General features: G+C 39.9%; 1 protein-coding gene across 1 annotated transcript in view; it reads left to right on the top strand.

Annotated features, from left to right (window-relative positions):
• The window catches only part of ADAMTSL3 (ADAMTS like 3), a 526198-nt gene that overhangs the window by 71214 nt on the left and 438143 nt on the right, over positions 1-16841 (top strand).

Genomic DNA, 16841 nt, shown 5'->3' with positions numbered 1-16841 from the left:
TTCCTCAATATTGCTTTGGCTATTTGGGGTCTTTTGTGATTTCATATAAATTTTAGAAATTTTCATTCTACTTCTGTGAAAAATGTCCTTGGGATTTTTTATAGGGATTGCATTGAATCTGTAGATTGCTTTAGGCAATATGGACATTTTAACAATGTTAATTCTTCCAATCCATGAGTACAGAATATCATTCCATTTATTTGTGTCTTCTTCAGTTTCTTTCTTCAAGTCTTACAGTTTTCAGTGTACATATCTTTCACCTCCTTGGTTAAATTTATTCCTAGGTATTTTTGTTGTTGTTGTTGCGATTGTAAATGGGATTGTTTTCTGTGTATTTTTTTTAACATCTTTACTGGAGTATAATTGCTTTACAATGTTGTGTTAGTTTCTGCTGTATAACAAAGTGAATCAGCTATATGTATGCATATATCCCCATATACCCTCCCTCTTGCATCTCCCTCTCACCCTCCCTATCCCACCCCTCTAGGTGGTCAAAAAGCACTGAGCTGATCTCCCTGTGCTATGCAGCTGCTTCCCACTGGCTATCTATTTTACATTTGGTAGTGTATATATGTCAATGCTACTCTCTCACTTTGTCCCAGCTTACCCTTTCCCCCTCTTCCCCGTGTCCTCAGGTCCATTCTCTATGTCTGCGCCTTAATATCTGTCCTGCCCCAGGTTCATCAGAACCATTTTTTTCTTTCTTCTTTTTTTTTTTTTTTAGATTCCATATATATGTGTTAGCATATGGTATTTGTTTTTCTCTTTCTGACTTAATTCACTCTGTATGACAGACTCTAGGTCCATCCACCTCACTACAAATAACTCAATTTCGTTTCTTTTTATGGCTGAGTAATATTCCACTGTATATATGTGCCACATCTTCTTTATCCATTCATCTGTTGATGGACACTTAGGTTGCTTCCATGTCCTGGCTAGTGTAAATAGAGCTGCAATGAACATTGTGGTACATGACTCTTTGAATTATGGTTTTCTCAGGGTATATGCCCAGTAGTGGGATTGTTGGGTTATATGGTAGTTCTATTTTTGGTTTTTTAAGGAACCTCCATACTGTTCTCCATAGTGGCTGTATCAATTTACATTCCCACCAACAGTGCAAGAGGGCTCCCTTTTCTCCACACCTTCTCCAGATTTTATAGTTTGTAGATTTTTTGATTATGGCCATTCTGACCAGTGTGAGGTGATACCTCATTGTAGTTTTGATTTGCATTTCTCTAATGATTAGTGATGTTGAGCATCCTTTCATGTGTTTTTTGGCAATCTGTATATCTTCTTTAGAGAAATGTCTATTTAGGTCTTCTATCCATTTTGGGATTATGTTGTTTGTTTTGTTGATATTGAGCTGCATGAGCTGCTTGTATATTTTGGAGATTAATCCTTTGTCAGTTGCTTCGTTTGCAGATATTTTCTCCCATTCTGAGGGTTGTCTTTTCATCTTGTTTATGGTTTCCTTTGCTGTGCAAAAGCTTTTATGTTTCATTAGGTCCCATTTGTTTATTTTTTTAATTTCCATTTCTCTAGGAGGTGGGTCAAAAAGGATCTCACTGTGATTTATGTCATAGAGTGTTCTGCCTATGTTTTCCTTTAAGAGTTTTAAAGTGTCTGGCCTTACATTTAGGTCTTTAATCCATTTAGAGTTTATTTTTGTGTATGGTGTTAGGAAGTGCTCTACTTTCATTCTTTTACAAGTAGCTGTCCAGTTTTCCCAGCACCACTTATTGAAGGGTTGTCTTTCTCTATTGTATATTCTTTCTTCCTTTATCAAAGATAAGGTGGCCATATGTGTGTGGGCTTATCTCTGGGCTTTCTATCTTATTCCATTGATCTATATTTCTGCTTTTGTGCCAGTACCATACTGTCTTCATAACTGTAGCTTTGTAGTATAGTCTGAAGTCAGGGAGTCTGATTCCTCCAGCTCTGTTTTTCTTTCTCAAGATGACTTTGGCTATTCGGGGTCTTCTGTGTTTCCATACAAATTGTGAAATTTTTTGTTTTAGTTCTGTGAAGAATGCCATTGGTAGTTTGATAGGGATTGCATTGAATCTGTAGATTGTTTTGGATAGTATAGTCATTTTCACAATGTTGATTCTTCCAATCCAAGGAAATGGTATAGCTCTCCATCTGTTTGTATTGTCTTTAATTTCTTTCATCAGTGTCATTGTTTTCTGCATACAGGTCTTTTGTCTCCTTAGGTAGGTTTATCCCTAGGTATTTTATTCTTCTTGTTTCAATGGTAAATGGAAGTGTTTCCTTAATTTCGCTTTCAGATTTTTCATCGTTAGTGTATAAGAATGCAAGAGATTTCTGTGCATTAATTTTGGATCCTGCTACTTTACCAAATTCATTGATTAGCTCTAGTATTTTTCTGGTGGCATCTTTAGGATTCTCTGTGTATAGTATTATGTTATCTTCAGACTGACAGTTTTACTTCTTCTTTTCTGATTTGGATTCCTTTTATTCCTTTTTCTTCTCTTATTGCTGTAGCTACAACTTCCAAAACTGTGTTGAATAATAATGGTGAGAGTGGGCAACCTTGTCTTGTTCCTGATCTTAGAGGAAATGGTTTCAGTTTTTCACCATTGAGAATTATGTTTGCTGTGGGTTTGTCATATATGGCCTTTGTTATGTTGAGGTAGGTTCCTTCTATGCCTACTTTCTGGAGAGTTTTTTATCATACAACAGTGTTGAGTTCTGTCAAAAGCTTTTTCTGCACCTATTGAGATGATCATTTGGGTTTTATCCTCCAATTTGTTAATATGCTGTATCACACTGATTGATTTGTGTATATTGAAGAATCCTTGCATTCCCGGGATAAACCCCACTTGATCATGGTGTATGATCCTTTTAATGTGCTGTTGGATTCTTTTTGCTAGTATTTTATTGAGGATTTTTGCATCTGTGTTCATTAGTGATATTGACCTCTAGTTTTCTTTCTTTGTGACATCTTTGTCTGGTTTTGGTATCAGGGTGATGGTGGCCTCGTAGAATGAGTTTGGGAGTGTTCCTCCCTCTGCTGTATTTTGGAAGAGTTGGAGAAGGATAGGTGTTAGCTCTTCTCTAAATGTTTGATAGAATTTGCCTGTGAAGCCATCTGGTCCTGGGCTTTTGTTTGTTGGAAGATTTTTAATCACAGTCTCAATTTCAGTGCTTGTGATTGGTCTGTTTATATTTTCTATTTCTTCCTGGTTCAGTCTTGGAAGGTTGTGCTTTTCAAAGAATTTGTCCATTTCTTCCAGGTTGTCCATTTTAATGGCATATACTTGATTGTAGTAATCTCTCATGATCCTTTGCATTTTTGCAGTGTCAGTTGTAACATCTCCTTTTTCATTTCTAATTCTGTTGATTTGAGTCTTCTACTTTTTTTTCTTGATGAGTCTGGCTAATGGTTTATCAATTTTGTTTATCTTCTCAAAGAACCAGCTTTTAGTTTTATTGATCTTTGCAATCGTTTCCTTCATTTCTTTTTCATTTATTTCTGATCTGATCTTTATGATTTCTTTCCTTCTGCTAACTTGGGTTTTTTTTTTTTTGTTCTTCTTTCTCTAATTGCTTTAGATGTAAGCTTAGGTTGTTTCTTTGAGATGTTTCTTGTTTCTTGAGGTAGGACTGTATTGCTATAAACTTTCCTCAGAACTACTTTTGCTGTATCCCATAGGTTTTGGGTCATTGTGTTTTCATTGTCATTTGTTCCTAGGTATGTTTTGATTTCCTCTTTGATTTCTTCAGTGATCTCTTGGTTATTTAGTAGCGTATTGTTGTTTTTGTTTGTTTGTTTGTTTTTTTGTGGTACGCGGGCCTCTCACTGTTGTGGCCTCTCCCATTGCGGAGCACAGGCTCCGGATGTGCAGGCTCAGCGGCCACGGCTCACGGGCCTAGCCACTCCGCGGCATGTGGGATCTTCCCGGACCGGGGCACGAACCCATGTCCCCTGCATTGGCAGGCAGACTTTCAACCACTGCGCCACCAGGGAAGCCCAGTAGCGTATTGTTTAACCTCCATGTGTTTGTAATTTTTACAGTTTTTTCCCTGTAATTGATATCTAATCTCATAACATTGTGGTTGGAAAAGATACTTGATACTATTTCAATTTTCTTAAATTTACCAAGGCTTGATTTGTGACCCAAGATATGATCTCTCCTGGAGAATGTTCCATGAGCACTTGAGAAGAAAGTGTATTCTGTTGATTTTGGATGGAATGTCTTATAAATATCAGTTAAATCCATCTTGTTTAATGTGTCATCTAAAGCTTGTGTTTCCTTATTTATTTTCATTTTGGATGATCTGTCCTTTTGGGAAACTGGGGTGTTAAAGACCTCTACTATTATTGTGTTACTCTCAATTTCCCCTTTTATGGCTGTTAGCATTTGCCTTATGTATTGAGGTGCTCCTATGTTGGGTGCATAAATATTTACAATTGTTATATCTTCTTCTTGGATTGATCCCTTGATCATTATGTAGTGTCCTTCTTTGTCTCTTGTAATAGTTTTTATTTTAAATTCTGTTTTGTCTGATATAAGAATTGCTACTCCAGCTTTCTTTTGATTTCCATTTGCATGGAATACCTGTTTCCTTTCCCTCACTTTCAGTCTGTATGTGGCCCTAGATTTGACATGGGTCTCTTGTAGGCAGCATATATATGACTCTTATTTTTGTATCCATTCAGCAAGCCTGTGTCTTTTGGTTGGAGCGTTTAATCCATTTACATTTAAGGTAATTATCGATATGTATGTTCGTATTCCCATTTTCTTAATTGTTTGGGTTTGTTACTGTAGGTCTTTTCCTTCTCTTGTGTTTCCTGCCTAGAGAAGTTCCTTTAGCATTTGTTGTAAAGCTGGTTTGGTGGTGCTGAATTCTCTTAACTTTTGCTTGTCTGTTAAGGTTTTAATTTCTCTGTCAAATCTGAATGAGATCCTTGCTGGTAGAGTAATCTTGGTTGTACCTTTTTCCCTTTCATCACTTCAGATATGTCCTGCCACTCCCTTCTGGCTTGCAGAGTTTCTGCTGAAAAATCAGCTGTTAATGTTATGGGGATTCCCTTGTATGTTATTTGTTGCTTTTCCCTTGCTGCTTTTAATATTTTTTCTTTGTATTTAATTTTTGACAGTTTGAGTAATATGTGTCTTGATGTATTTCTCCTTGGATTTATCCTGTACGGGACTCTCTGTGCTTCCTGGACTTGATTGACTATTTCCTTTCCCATGTTAGGGAACTTTTCAATTGTAGTCTCTTCAAATATTTTCTCAGACCCTTTCTTTTTCTCTTCTTCTTCTGGGACCCCTATAATTCAAATGTTGGTGTGTTTAATGTTGTCCCATAGGTCTCTGAGATTGTCCTCAGTTCTTTTCATTCTTTTTTCTTTACTCTGCTCTGCGGTAGTTATTTCCACTATTTTATCTTCCAGGTCACTTACCTGTTCTTGTGCCTCAGTTATTCTGCTACTGATTTCTTCTAGAGAATTTTTAATTTCATTTATTGGATTGTTCATCATTGTTTGTTTGCTCTATAGTTCTGTAAGTTCCTTTTAAAATGTTTCTTCTGTTTTCTCCATTCTATTTCCAAGATTTTGGATCATCTTTACTATCATTACTCTGAATTATTTTTCAGGTAGACTGCCTATTTCCTCATTTGTTTAGTCTGGTGGCTTTTTACCTTGCTCCTTCATCTGCTGTGAATTTCTCTGTCTTCTCATTTTGCTTAGGCTGCAGGTTCAGAGTTCCCATTGTTTTTGGTGTCTGCCCCCAGTGAGTGAGGTTGGTTCAGTGGTTTGTGTAGGCTTCCTGGTGGAGGGGACTGGTGCCTGTGTTCTGGTGGGTGGGGCTGGATCTTGTCTTTCTGGTGGGCAGGGTTGCGTCTGGTGGTGTGATTTGGGGCGTCTGTGAACTTAGTATGATTTTAGACAGCCTCTTTGCTAACGGGTGAGGCTGTGTTCCTGTCTTACTAGTTGTTTGGCATGGGGCATCCAGCACTGGAGCCTGCTGGCCGTTGGGTGGAGCTGGGTCTTAGTGTTGAGACAGAGATATCTGGAAGAGCTCTAGCCTATTGATATTACGTGAGGCTGGGAGGTCTCCGGTGGTCCAGTGTCCTGAACTCAGCTCTCCCACCTCAGAGGCTCAGGCCTGACACCAGGCCGGAGCACCAAGACCCTTTCAGCCACACAGCTGAGAAGAAAAGGGAGAGAAAAAGAAAGAAAAAAATTCATGTAAAAAAAAAAATAAATAAAAAAGAGAGCAACCAAACCAGTAAACAAATCCACCAATTATAACAAGCGCTAAAAACTAAACTAAGATAAACTAAGATAAACATAAATATCAGAAACAAATCAGTCACAGACAGCAAACCCCAAGTCTACAATTGCTCCCAAAGGTCACTGCCTCAGTTTTGGGACTGTTCATTGTCTCTTCAGGTATTCCACAGGTGCAGGGTACGTCAGGTTGATTGTAGAGATTTAACCCACTGCTCCTGAGGCTGTTGATTGTGGGGATTTAATCTGCTGCTCCTGAGGCTGCTGGGAGAGATTTCTCTTTCTCTTCTTTGTTCACACAGCTCCCGGGGTTCAGCTTTGGTTTTGGCCCCACCTCTGTGTGTAGGTCTCCCTCAGGCATCTGTTCCTGCCCAGACTGGAGGGGTTAAAGCAGCGGCTGATGAGGGGGCTCTGGCTCACTCAGGCGGTGGGGAGGGACGGGTACGGTAGTCATAATTGGAATGTGCGGTGAGCCTGTGGTGGTAGAGGCCGCTGTGACGTTGCACCAGCCTGAGGCACCCCGTGTGTTCTCCCGGGGAAGTTGTCCCTGGATCACAGGACCCTGGCGGTGGCGGGCTGCACAGGCTTCCGGTGGGGAGTGTGGATAGTGACCCATGCTTGCACACAGGATTCTTGGAGGCTGCAGCAGCAGTGTTAGCGTTTCATGCCCATCTCTTGGGTCCAAGCTGATAGCCACGGCTCATGCCCGTCTCTGGAGCTCGTTTAGGCAGTGCTCTGCCTTCTGTGGGCAGACGGGGAAGGAATCCTCTCTCCTCATGCACCCCAAAACAATGGTCTCTTGCCTCTTCGGCAGGTCCAGACTTTTTCCCGGACTCCCTCCCGCTCGCTGTGGGGCACTAGCTCCCTCAGGCTGTCTCCACGCAGCCCACCCCAGTCCTCTCCCTGGGGTCTGACCTCCAAAGCCAGACCCTCAGCTCCCAGCCCCCACCCGCCCCAGCAGGTGAGCAGACAAGCTTCTCAGGCTGGTGAGTGCTGGCTGGAACTGATCCTCTCTGAGGGAATCTATCCGCTTTGCCCTCTGCACCCCTGTTGCTGAGCTCTCCTCCGTGGCTCCAAAGCTCCCCCCTCACCCACCCACCATCTCTGCCAATGAAGGGGCTTCCTAGTGTGTGGAAACTTTTCCTCCTTCGCAGCTCCCTCCCAGAGGTACAGGTCCCATCCCTATTCTTTTGTCTCTGTTTTTTCTTTTCTCTTTTGCCCTACCAAAGTATATGGGGATTTTCTTGCCTTTTGGGAAGTCTGAGGTCTTCTGCCGGCATTCAGTAGGTGTTCTGTAGGAGTTGTTCCACAGGTAGATGTATTTCTGATGTATTTGTGGGGAGGAAGGTGATCTCCACGGCTTACTCCTCTGCCATCTTGAAGGTCCCCTGGGATTGTTTTCTTAATTTCTTTTTCTGTTGGCTTCTGGTTAGCATATAGAAACGCAACAGTCTTTTTTATGTTGATAATATACCCTGCAACTTTACTGTGTGTGTTTATTATTTCTAATAGTTTTTATGTGAAATCTTTAGGGTTTTCTATATATAAAATTGTGCCATCCACAAAGTGTGACAGTTTTACTTCTTCCTTTCCAATATGGATGCCTTTTATTTCTTTTCTTTGCCTAATTGCTCCGGTTAGGCCTTCAATACCAAGTTGAATGAGAGTCGGGAGAGTGGGCATCCTTGTCTTGGTCCTAATTTAGAGGGATAGCTTTCCATTTTTGACAACTCAGTATGATGTTAGCTGTGGGTTTATTAATCATAGCTATCTTAAAGATCGTTTTGATGTCAGTATTGGGATTGCCTATTGGATTTTCTTTTCCTTGATTTTCAGTTGTTTGGTTCGGTCTTCTGGCATGCTAGGTGATTTTGTATTCTAATGGCAGATACTATATGTGAAGATTTCCTCCAGAGAGAAATTTTATTCTGGTACATAATGAGGGTAAAGGTCAAGAATCTTGATGCAAACAGGGATTGTAATGATTCAAGTTTACAGATCAGGCTTTGTGAGGGCATGTCTCTTTCTACCTTGCAGTTAGTCCTGGGCCTTAGGCCTTCAGGGTTTGAACCAAAAACCCATTTACTAAGGTTCCTCGTTATTGGGCGTCCGGAACTCTGATTCTGTCTCTTGATCACTGTGACAATGCAGAAACCTCCGCTTAGATCTTTAGCCTTCTAGCAGCCTCTTAGTACTGGTAGCTTAGCATCTTGCTTTGTGCATATACAGCTTAAGAATTATCAAAAGCCTTGAGAGGAAATTGCACAGAACCTGTCGGGTTTACTTCTTTATGTTTCCTTATTTTCCTGGAATTTTGGCCTCTTCTATCCTGGTTTCCTAGGTTGCAGCACACTTCAATTTTCCTCTCCCCAGCCCAGTGAGACTGCTGCAGGTTCTAGGCGAACGCTTTCTGTTCAGATTTTTTACATCGTGTGTTGCAAGGCAGGAATTTCCCCAAAAATGCATGGCTCTTCTCGGTGCATTTCCCTTCTTCATGATTTTGGCCCCTCAGATCCTGATTGCCTTGGTTGCTCTCTGAAGCCTTCAGAGATTTAAAAAAATTTTATATTTTGACATAATTTTAAACTTACAGAAAAGTTGCAAAACTAGTACAGAGAGCTCACAAATACCTTGTGCTCATCTCCTAATGTTAACAACTTACAAGTCTCCTTAATTATTTATATTTATACTTGAGTATTGCCATATTTTCCAAGCTGATAAGAGCAGAGCATAGCTGCTAAGTGGTTGAAAGAAGAAAAAAAAAAAGGAGCTAGTAGAGAAGGTGAAATTTTTGTTTCAGGACTTCTCAAAATCTCCACTGAGATTTTTCCTTGTATGAGACGTGGGAAATGCTCTATCTTATATGTACCCCCTTGGAAATCTGCAATGCCCATTTACATTTTAAAGTCTCGGAAAAGTGTTTTAGTAAAGAAATCTGCTTAATTTTGTTTATCCCCATGTTTCCAAACTTATATGGTGAAAGAGCTGTTCTTTTGTCTGACCTTTATTCATATCCTGTGCCGCTAGTGTTTTGTGGAACACATACTGTTCTAGAGCACATTCTAAAATCCTGAGGTATAAAATTTGCTTCTTTACGTTTTCTCCTAGGTTCTGGCTTTCTTGCTGTTTACTTTCTTGCTTCATAAAAGGGTAGAAGGTAGAGAAGCCAAGGTTTCTTTGAAAACAGATTTTTGCACAAGAATAAGGCCAAGGCTGTGTTAACATTTACCCCTAAAACCCCAGCACATCTAGATGAAAAGCCGAATGCAAAAGCTTCATGTCCCCCAAATAAATTTCTTTTACATCACTGCTTGATTGTAGTCTTTGAAAATGGTTTTTATTTTCCTGTTATTGGTGAATGAAGATTTATCTCTGATTATAGCAACACGCAATCCTGGGATAGGTCTAATTTGCAGCATAATCCTCTTTCTCACCAGGGGAAGACCACACGAGACACATTCCCTTAGTTATGTGTATTTTAGATTCGCAAGTTCCATCTAGTCAGCCCAGGTCAGAGGCAGTGTTTGGGCACGGAGAAGCTGAATAGGTGAGGGCAACTTGTGTTTAAAATTGAAGAAGATAGGAGAGTTTTAGAGTGAAATTTGGACACTATCCCCCAGTCTACCTCTTCATCTTCTGTGTGTCCCTTCTTATCTCCCAGTGGATCTCCTTGTCCACCTTCTGGTTCCCCTGCAGTGTATTCTCCCATGGACCATTCAAGTAATATTCCTGAAATGCAGACCCAGTCATATCACTCACCTGCTTAAAAATCCATTGCCCACAGGATTAAATTCAGCCTCATAATCTGACCTCTGCCCATATGCTTGTATGTTCATTTTCATTTGGGGTCAGATTTCCATTTTCATTATCTTTATTGTATTGTTATGCTGTTTCCTAAGTGCCTTCATATATATATATATTTTAAAATTAATTAATTTATTTTTGGCTGCTTTGGGTCTTCGTTGCTGTGTGCGGGCTTTCTCTAGTTGCAGCGAGCGGGGGCTACTCTTCCTTGCGGTGTGCAGGCTTCTCATTGCAGTGTCTTCTCATTGCAGAGCCCGGGCTCTAGGCGCGCGGGCTTCAGTAGTTGTGGCACATGGGCTCAGTACTTGTGGCTCACGGGCTCTAGAGCGCCGGCTCAGTAGTGTGGCGCATGGGCTTAGTTGCTCCGCGGCATGTGGATCTTCCCAGACCAGGGCTCAAACCCGTGTCCCCTGCATTGGCAGAAGGATTCATAACGACTACGCCACCAGGGAAGCCCATATATATATATATATATATATATATATTTTAATAAGGTATGCCTTTGCCTATGCTATTCTCTCTGCCAGAAATGCCACTTCTTCTCTAGTCTCCTTGGTGCACTCCATATATTCTTCTAGGCTCATTTCTGGAAATTTCTTGGCATCTTTTCATCCATTTAATTTGCTTTCTTCCATCTGAGTTTGAACAGCAAATTCTGCATCTCTATTATCTGCATCTCATTGTGTTGTGGGCATTTACTTTTGCTTCTCAATGGGCCTGTAAGTGGCTGGAATGTAGATTGATTGATCTTTGTATCTCTAGCATATTGACCTAGTTGGTAGACTTTCAGATATTTGTTGAATTAGATTGAATGATATGTGTCAGTTTGAAACACTGAGGTGTTTTTTAAAAAAATGAATTTTAAAAAAAATACAGTAATACAGTGCTTTCTAAACACTGCTTTCGCTGCATCTCACAGGTTTTGACATATAGTATTTTTATTGTTATTATTATTATTTTGCTAATTCCTCTTAGGGTTTCCTTTTAAACTCATCGTAATTTAGGACTGAATTCTAAAATTTTATACCTACATAGTTATTTATATTGTAGATTTCTAATTTAATTGCATTATGGTTAAAAATATGTTCTTTGTGGTACTGACTGATTTGTGACCTAGTAAATGGTCAGTGTTTCTGATGTTCTATCTGTACTTGCAAAGACTATACGTTGTCTGTTTATTGACCGGAGGGATTTATGTATTCGTGCATATTTGATTAGGGTTATTAATTTGATCATTCAAACCATCTATATCCCTTTCAAGTTTTTTTTTTTTTTTAATCTGTCAGTTTTCTGATAGAGTTGTGTTAAAATCCCCATAATGGTTGTGGATTTGTTAGTTTCAGTTATTTCTTTCAGTTTTTGCTTTACTTTTTTTTTTTTTTCTGAAGTTATGCTGTTAGGTGGATTATATTATAACAGAATTTTGGTGGATTGCTCCTTTTATTATTAGGTTAAGTCTCTATCCTTATTAATACTTTGCCTTAAAGTCTTTTTTGTTTGATATTATTGTTGTCCGGGTTTAGTTTGGTTGGTATTTTCCTAGTATGTATAATTTATCTGTTTTCACTCTTTCTGTGCGTTGTGTTTTAGGTGTGTCTCTGAAAAGCTTTATATAGCTGGATTTAAAAAATCTACTCTATTAATTATCCTTTCATGGGTTGAATTGAGTTGATTTACATAGGTAATGATTACTAATTTATTTGGACTTCTGATTACTGTCTTATTTTGTAGTTTCCACTGGTCATCTTTTATGTTCCCCTCCATATCCTTTGCCTTTGTTTTCTTTTGGATTGGAAAACACTGATTTTCCAAATGTGCTGGTATGGATACTATGTTATAACCCACATAGTATTATATGTATATTATTTTTGTGTGCTTTTAGTAGCTACCATTAATTATATAAAGCAGATACTTCTCATACATTATTATAACAGTGTTACATTTATGCCCATTTGCCACCTCCTCCTGAACACAGACAAACCTTAGCCTGTTCAAAATATCCACTGAGGGCTTCCCTGGTGGCGCAGTGGTTGAGAGTCCGCCTGCCGATGCAGGGGACGCGGGTTCGTGCCCCGGTCCGGGAGGATCCCACGTGCCGCGGAGCAGCTGGGCCCGTGAGCCATGGCCGCTGAGCCTGCACGTCCGGAGCCTGTGGTCCGCAACGGGAGAGGCCACAACAGTGAGAGGCCCGCGTACTGCAAAAAAATATATATATATATCCACTGGACACCCTTCCCACTCCTTATGTTATTATTGCTTAAGGATTTAATTTTACCTTTTGCTTGTTTGTTTTTTAATCAATAGTTACATTTACCACCATAGTTTTTCAGTTCCTGTTCTCACCATTGTTTCTTGTGATCCATACTTTCCATTTTGGTTCAATTTTTATTTCCTTGATGAAGTATTTTAGCATTACTTTTATTAGTGACTGTGATAGTTTGTATATATCTTTATTTTGTTCTCTTTATTAAACAACAGTTTAGGGAGACATAAAATTCTAGATTTTCACTTATTTCTTCTCAGCACTTTGAAGCTTTACCTCCATTGTATCCTGGCGTCTATTCTTGCCAAAGAGAAATCTGTCATTTTTATTGTTGCTTTGGTTGGTTGTTTTTCCCCCTGTGGTAGTTTTAGAAATTTTTATTCTTGAGATCTTGATGTGTCTAGGTATGAGTTAATATTTATCTTGCTTAGCACTTGAGTGCACTTTCAAGCTGTAGACTCATATCTTCCTTTAACTGTAGGAAAAAAAGAGCTATTAAATCAAAATATGGATTCTCTCATATGATGTCCTTTTTTCTGGAATGCTTATCAGGTATATCTTGGAGCCTCTCACTTATGCTCCATATTCATTGACATTTCATATTAAAAAAGTAAGACTTCTTTGTCCTTTAAAATTTTTTGTTCTTTGATGAGTTTCCTTAGTAATATTTTCCAGTTTACCAGTTCTCTCTCTGATTATGCCCAGTCTGGAGTTTATATCATCTCTTGAATTTTTCATTTTCATGACTATATATTTTTTTATTTCCAAGATTTCTAATTTTTTAGAGCTATTTAAGAATCCCCTCCTTTTGTGTAATTACTTGCTCTTTATTAATAGGAGTTATTCCTTCATTTATCATATTGGTAATGTCTAAACATATAAAGTCTTTGTCAGATTGTTTCATAAAAGTATTTTCACCAGTAGTAAATTCATGTTGTGATCTGTGATTTTGTTGGCTGTCTTACTTGATGTTATATTGATTCATGGGCCTTAGAATTTAGATTTAGAGGCTAACTTTTAATTGGGGAGGGGGTCTTTTTGTCACTTGTAATCCCTCTGTGCACCCTTCTATCTAGTGGTTGTGATTTCTTCCACCTCGCTTCCTAAGGCCCAGATGCTGAATGATGGTTTCTGCTCTATGGTGATATTGGGGATATCTCAATCTAGCCACAGAGCTGGTGGCGGGTGGCGGTGGTAACTTGATTGGTTCTTTGCTCTCCAGTCTCCATGAGCCTGCAGATTCCCAAACATACTAACCTCGGACAGTGGTTTGCATCTGGATATTTTTTCCAGCCTCCTTTTCCTGCCCATCCCCTGGCTTTGAGCAGAGCTTGATTCCAGGTTCTTGTCTCGTGGACCACTTTAGATCCCTTTTTACCCAAAAGGAACCAGACTGCTGGCTGCCAGAGCCTGTGGCAGACAAGAAGCTCAGCAAGACTGAGGCTTCAACCCTGCTTGCCATATTGTGTTTCTGTTCCTTTTCTTGTCCCTACAAAAACTTTATTCTCTTTTTAAGCATTGCTTATCTTTTTGGTTTTCTCTTTTGATACTTAATCTTTCATTGCTATGTATTGAGGGCATAGGTCATGTATCATAGTTGAATTTATCTAGTCATTTTGACCAGAAGTAGAAGCTTCAGTATTTATATATAGTTTCCAACACTTAAAAGAAATAGGACTGCAGTTTCTGTAACTCTGGAATGAGACCAGGAGCCCTGTAGTGATCACCCCTGTCTTTCTTATCTTTATGTCTCCCTATCACATAGTAGATGCTCAACAATACTTCTTGAAAGATGAAGAATTAAATATCATCAAGTGGTCTAAAGAGCTAATACCATGTGTCTTTTTTTGTTTTTTTTTGCGATACGCGGGCCTCTCACTGTTGTGGCCTCTCCCGTTGTGGAGCACAGGCTCCGGACGCGCAGGCTCAGTGGCCATGGCTCATGGGCCTAGCCGCTCTGTGGCATGTGGGATCTTCCCGGACCGGGGCACGAACCCGTGTCCCCTGCATCGCCAGGCAGACTCTCAACCACTGCGCCACCAGGGAAGCCCCATGCGTCTATTTATGCTTACTTTTCAAAACAGCTGAACATCACTGGGGAATTCAGGAAAAACAGAGGAATGATCATGACTCTTAACCATGACTCCTGTTGAAAAAAATCCCATATTGGTGTCTCCTTCCAAATAAGAAACAAATATTAATCTCATTAGTTTCTGTTCTTAAAAGTGGGAACACTCCTTCTATTAGACACTCTGATTTCTAAAAATAGAACAAGTATAACCTGAACCAGTGAGAACTGATTCAGGCTGGGTAGGTTTCAGGTCTAACTCTCAATACTAGAAGGATTTTCAAAGGGATATTTTAAAACAAGGATATATGCATGGGCTTCTGTGGTTCCAGTAGCCCTCTGAAATTGCAGGTAATTGTATCAGTAAGTTTTGCTGTGTAACAAACTGCCCCCAAACATAGTGACTTAAAACCCATTTATTTAGTTCACAACTCTGTAGGTCAGCAATTTGAGCAGGGATTTACTGGGTGGGTCTGTTGGTCTGGCTGATCTTAGCTGGGCTCAGGCTCACTGACCTCTTGGTGGTCAGTGGTCAGGTGAGCTGTGGTTTTGGTGCTCTGGGGTGGCTCAGCTGGGATGTCTATCTCTGTTCCAAGTGGTCTTTCATTCTCTAGCAGGCAAGCTCAGGCTTATTCAATGGAGATGGTCACAGTGGACCTCAGAGAGTGAGCAGAAGTATCTACCAAGTCTCTTTATAGCTGTAATGTATCCATAAGGTCCAAAGTCAATATTCACACAGGGTTGTTTACATTCTATTCAGTTGACCAAAGCAAGTTATGGGTGGAGAAATAAAATCCACATCTTGATGGGAGGAACTGCAAAGCATTATGGCCATTTTTGCAATTTACCATGCAACAGAACGTGGAGGGTTTTTCCTCAGGTGTGGTTGTGTAATTTTCAGAAAATTACCTCCAAAGTTAAGAACCAATATTTTAAATGATTTCACTACTGAACAAAAAGAGATTTGGGGGACTTAATTGATGAATATCTGTTTCAAACACTGCTTGGTGTACGGCAATGGGATTCTCAGTTGTTCTTGTTGAAGGTTACCCCTGGTATCAAGGCATTAGAATAATCCTCTCTGACTTCAATACTGAGCCTGAAAACAAAAACTATTGTCTTAGTGTGTCTGTCAGCTTCTGTTGAGTAACAAAGTGCTCCAACATTTAGTGGTCTAGAACAATGACCATGTAAATGGCCCATGCTTCCATGGGTCAGCAGATTAAGCTGGTATCGGCTGGGCTTTCACAGTGTCTGCAGTCAGCTGCAGGTCAAACTAAAGAGCTCTGGTTTGGGGAATTAACTGGTTGTCCTGACTGAAGGTGTTGGGGCCACTTGTCTCTCACCACCTAGCAAATTATCTCAGGCTTGTTCACATGGTGGCAGCAGGGTTTCAAGAGAACGAGTGAAAGCACACAAGATCTTGTAGAGCCTAGGCTTGTTTTTATGGGTCAAGACAAGTCACATGCCCAACTCGATTCTTTAAGGTGGAAATAGACTCCAGCTCTGTCTAGGAGGGATGGCAAAGACATAGAAACAGGGAAGATGGGGAGTTGTAGCCTTTTTTTGGTAATCTTTCATCTCTCTTCAAGTAATTCCCTCTCACACCTCAAATTTAAGTTAAATACTGTCTGCATGTATATTCTTCCTATTAAACAGTAACACTGTGTGTCTGATAGTAGTAGTGTAAGTAGTAGCAGAAAACCACACTTAACATTTAAAACAACCTACAATTTTTTTTTTTACCATTAATTGGTGGTACCCACCTCCCTTTACGACTGAGTTTTATATTCATATAAGTATTTTAAAGGTGTAAACAAATCCTGTAGATGTGTACTTTTCTAAAGAAAGTGACTTAACATATTTTCTACTGCTCATCCAGTCTCCTTGTTTTCTAATCCAACCCACACTGGAGCCAAAGTTGGTTTTCTAAAAGGTTTTCCAACTGCATTGTTTGATGAAGAAACTCTAGGGACTTCTCAATCATATTCTTTACCTTGGCATTTGAGAATCTGTGTGGTCTGGCCTCTGTCTACCTTTCAGCTTTTATTTTCCTTCATTCTCCCTTGAGTACCATTCATTACAGCTAAACCAAATTTCTTGCTGTTTCTTGAGCACACTCGGTCCTATATCAGTAGTTCTCAACTGTCCAGAGACATTGTTGGTTTTCACAATGGGGTTGTGTGTGCTGCCGGTCTCTAGTAGGTAGAGTCCAGGGATGCTGTTAAACATCCTACAATGCACAGGACAGTCTCCTCAGCAAAGAATTATCTGATATAAATATCACAGTGCCAAGGTTGAGAAACTGCCCTACGAATTGCTGCCTCTGGGTCTTTTTTCATGCTGCCTCACACCAGAAGGCCTTCCTTCAGTCCTGCCCGTTGAAATGTCCCCTGTCCTTAAAAAGCCAGTTCAGATGCCAAGCTTTCTAGGAAACAAGTCCT

This window comes from Stenella coeruleoalba, assembly GCF_951394435.1.
Source record: "Stenella coeruleoalba genome assembly, chromosome: 2".
Classification (NCBI taxonomy): Eukaryota; Metazoa; Chordata; class Mammalia; order Artiodactyla; family Delphinidae; genus Stenella; species Stenella coeruleoalba.
The sequence above is the reverse complement of the archived record's forward strand: the minus strand, read 5'-3'. Positions and strand labels throughout refer to the sequence as shown.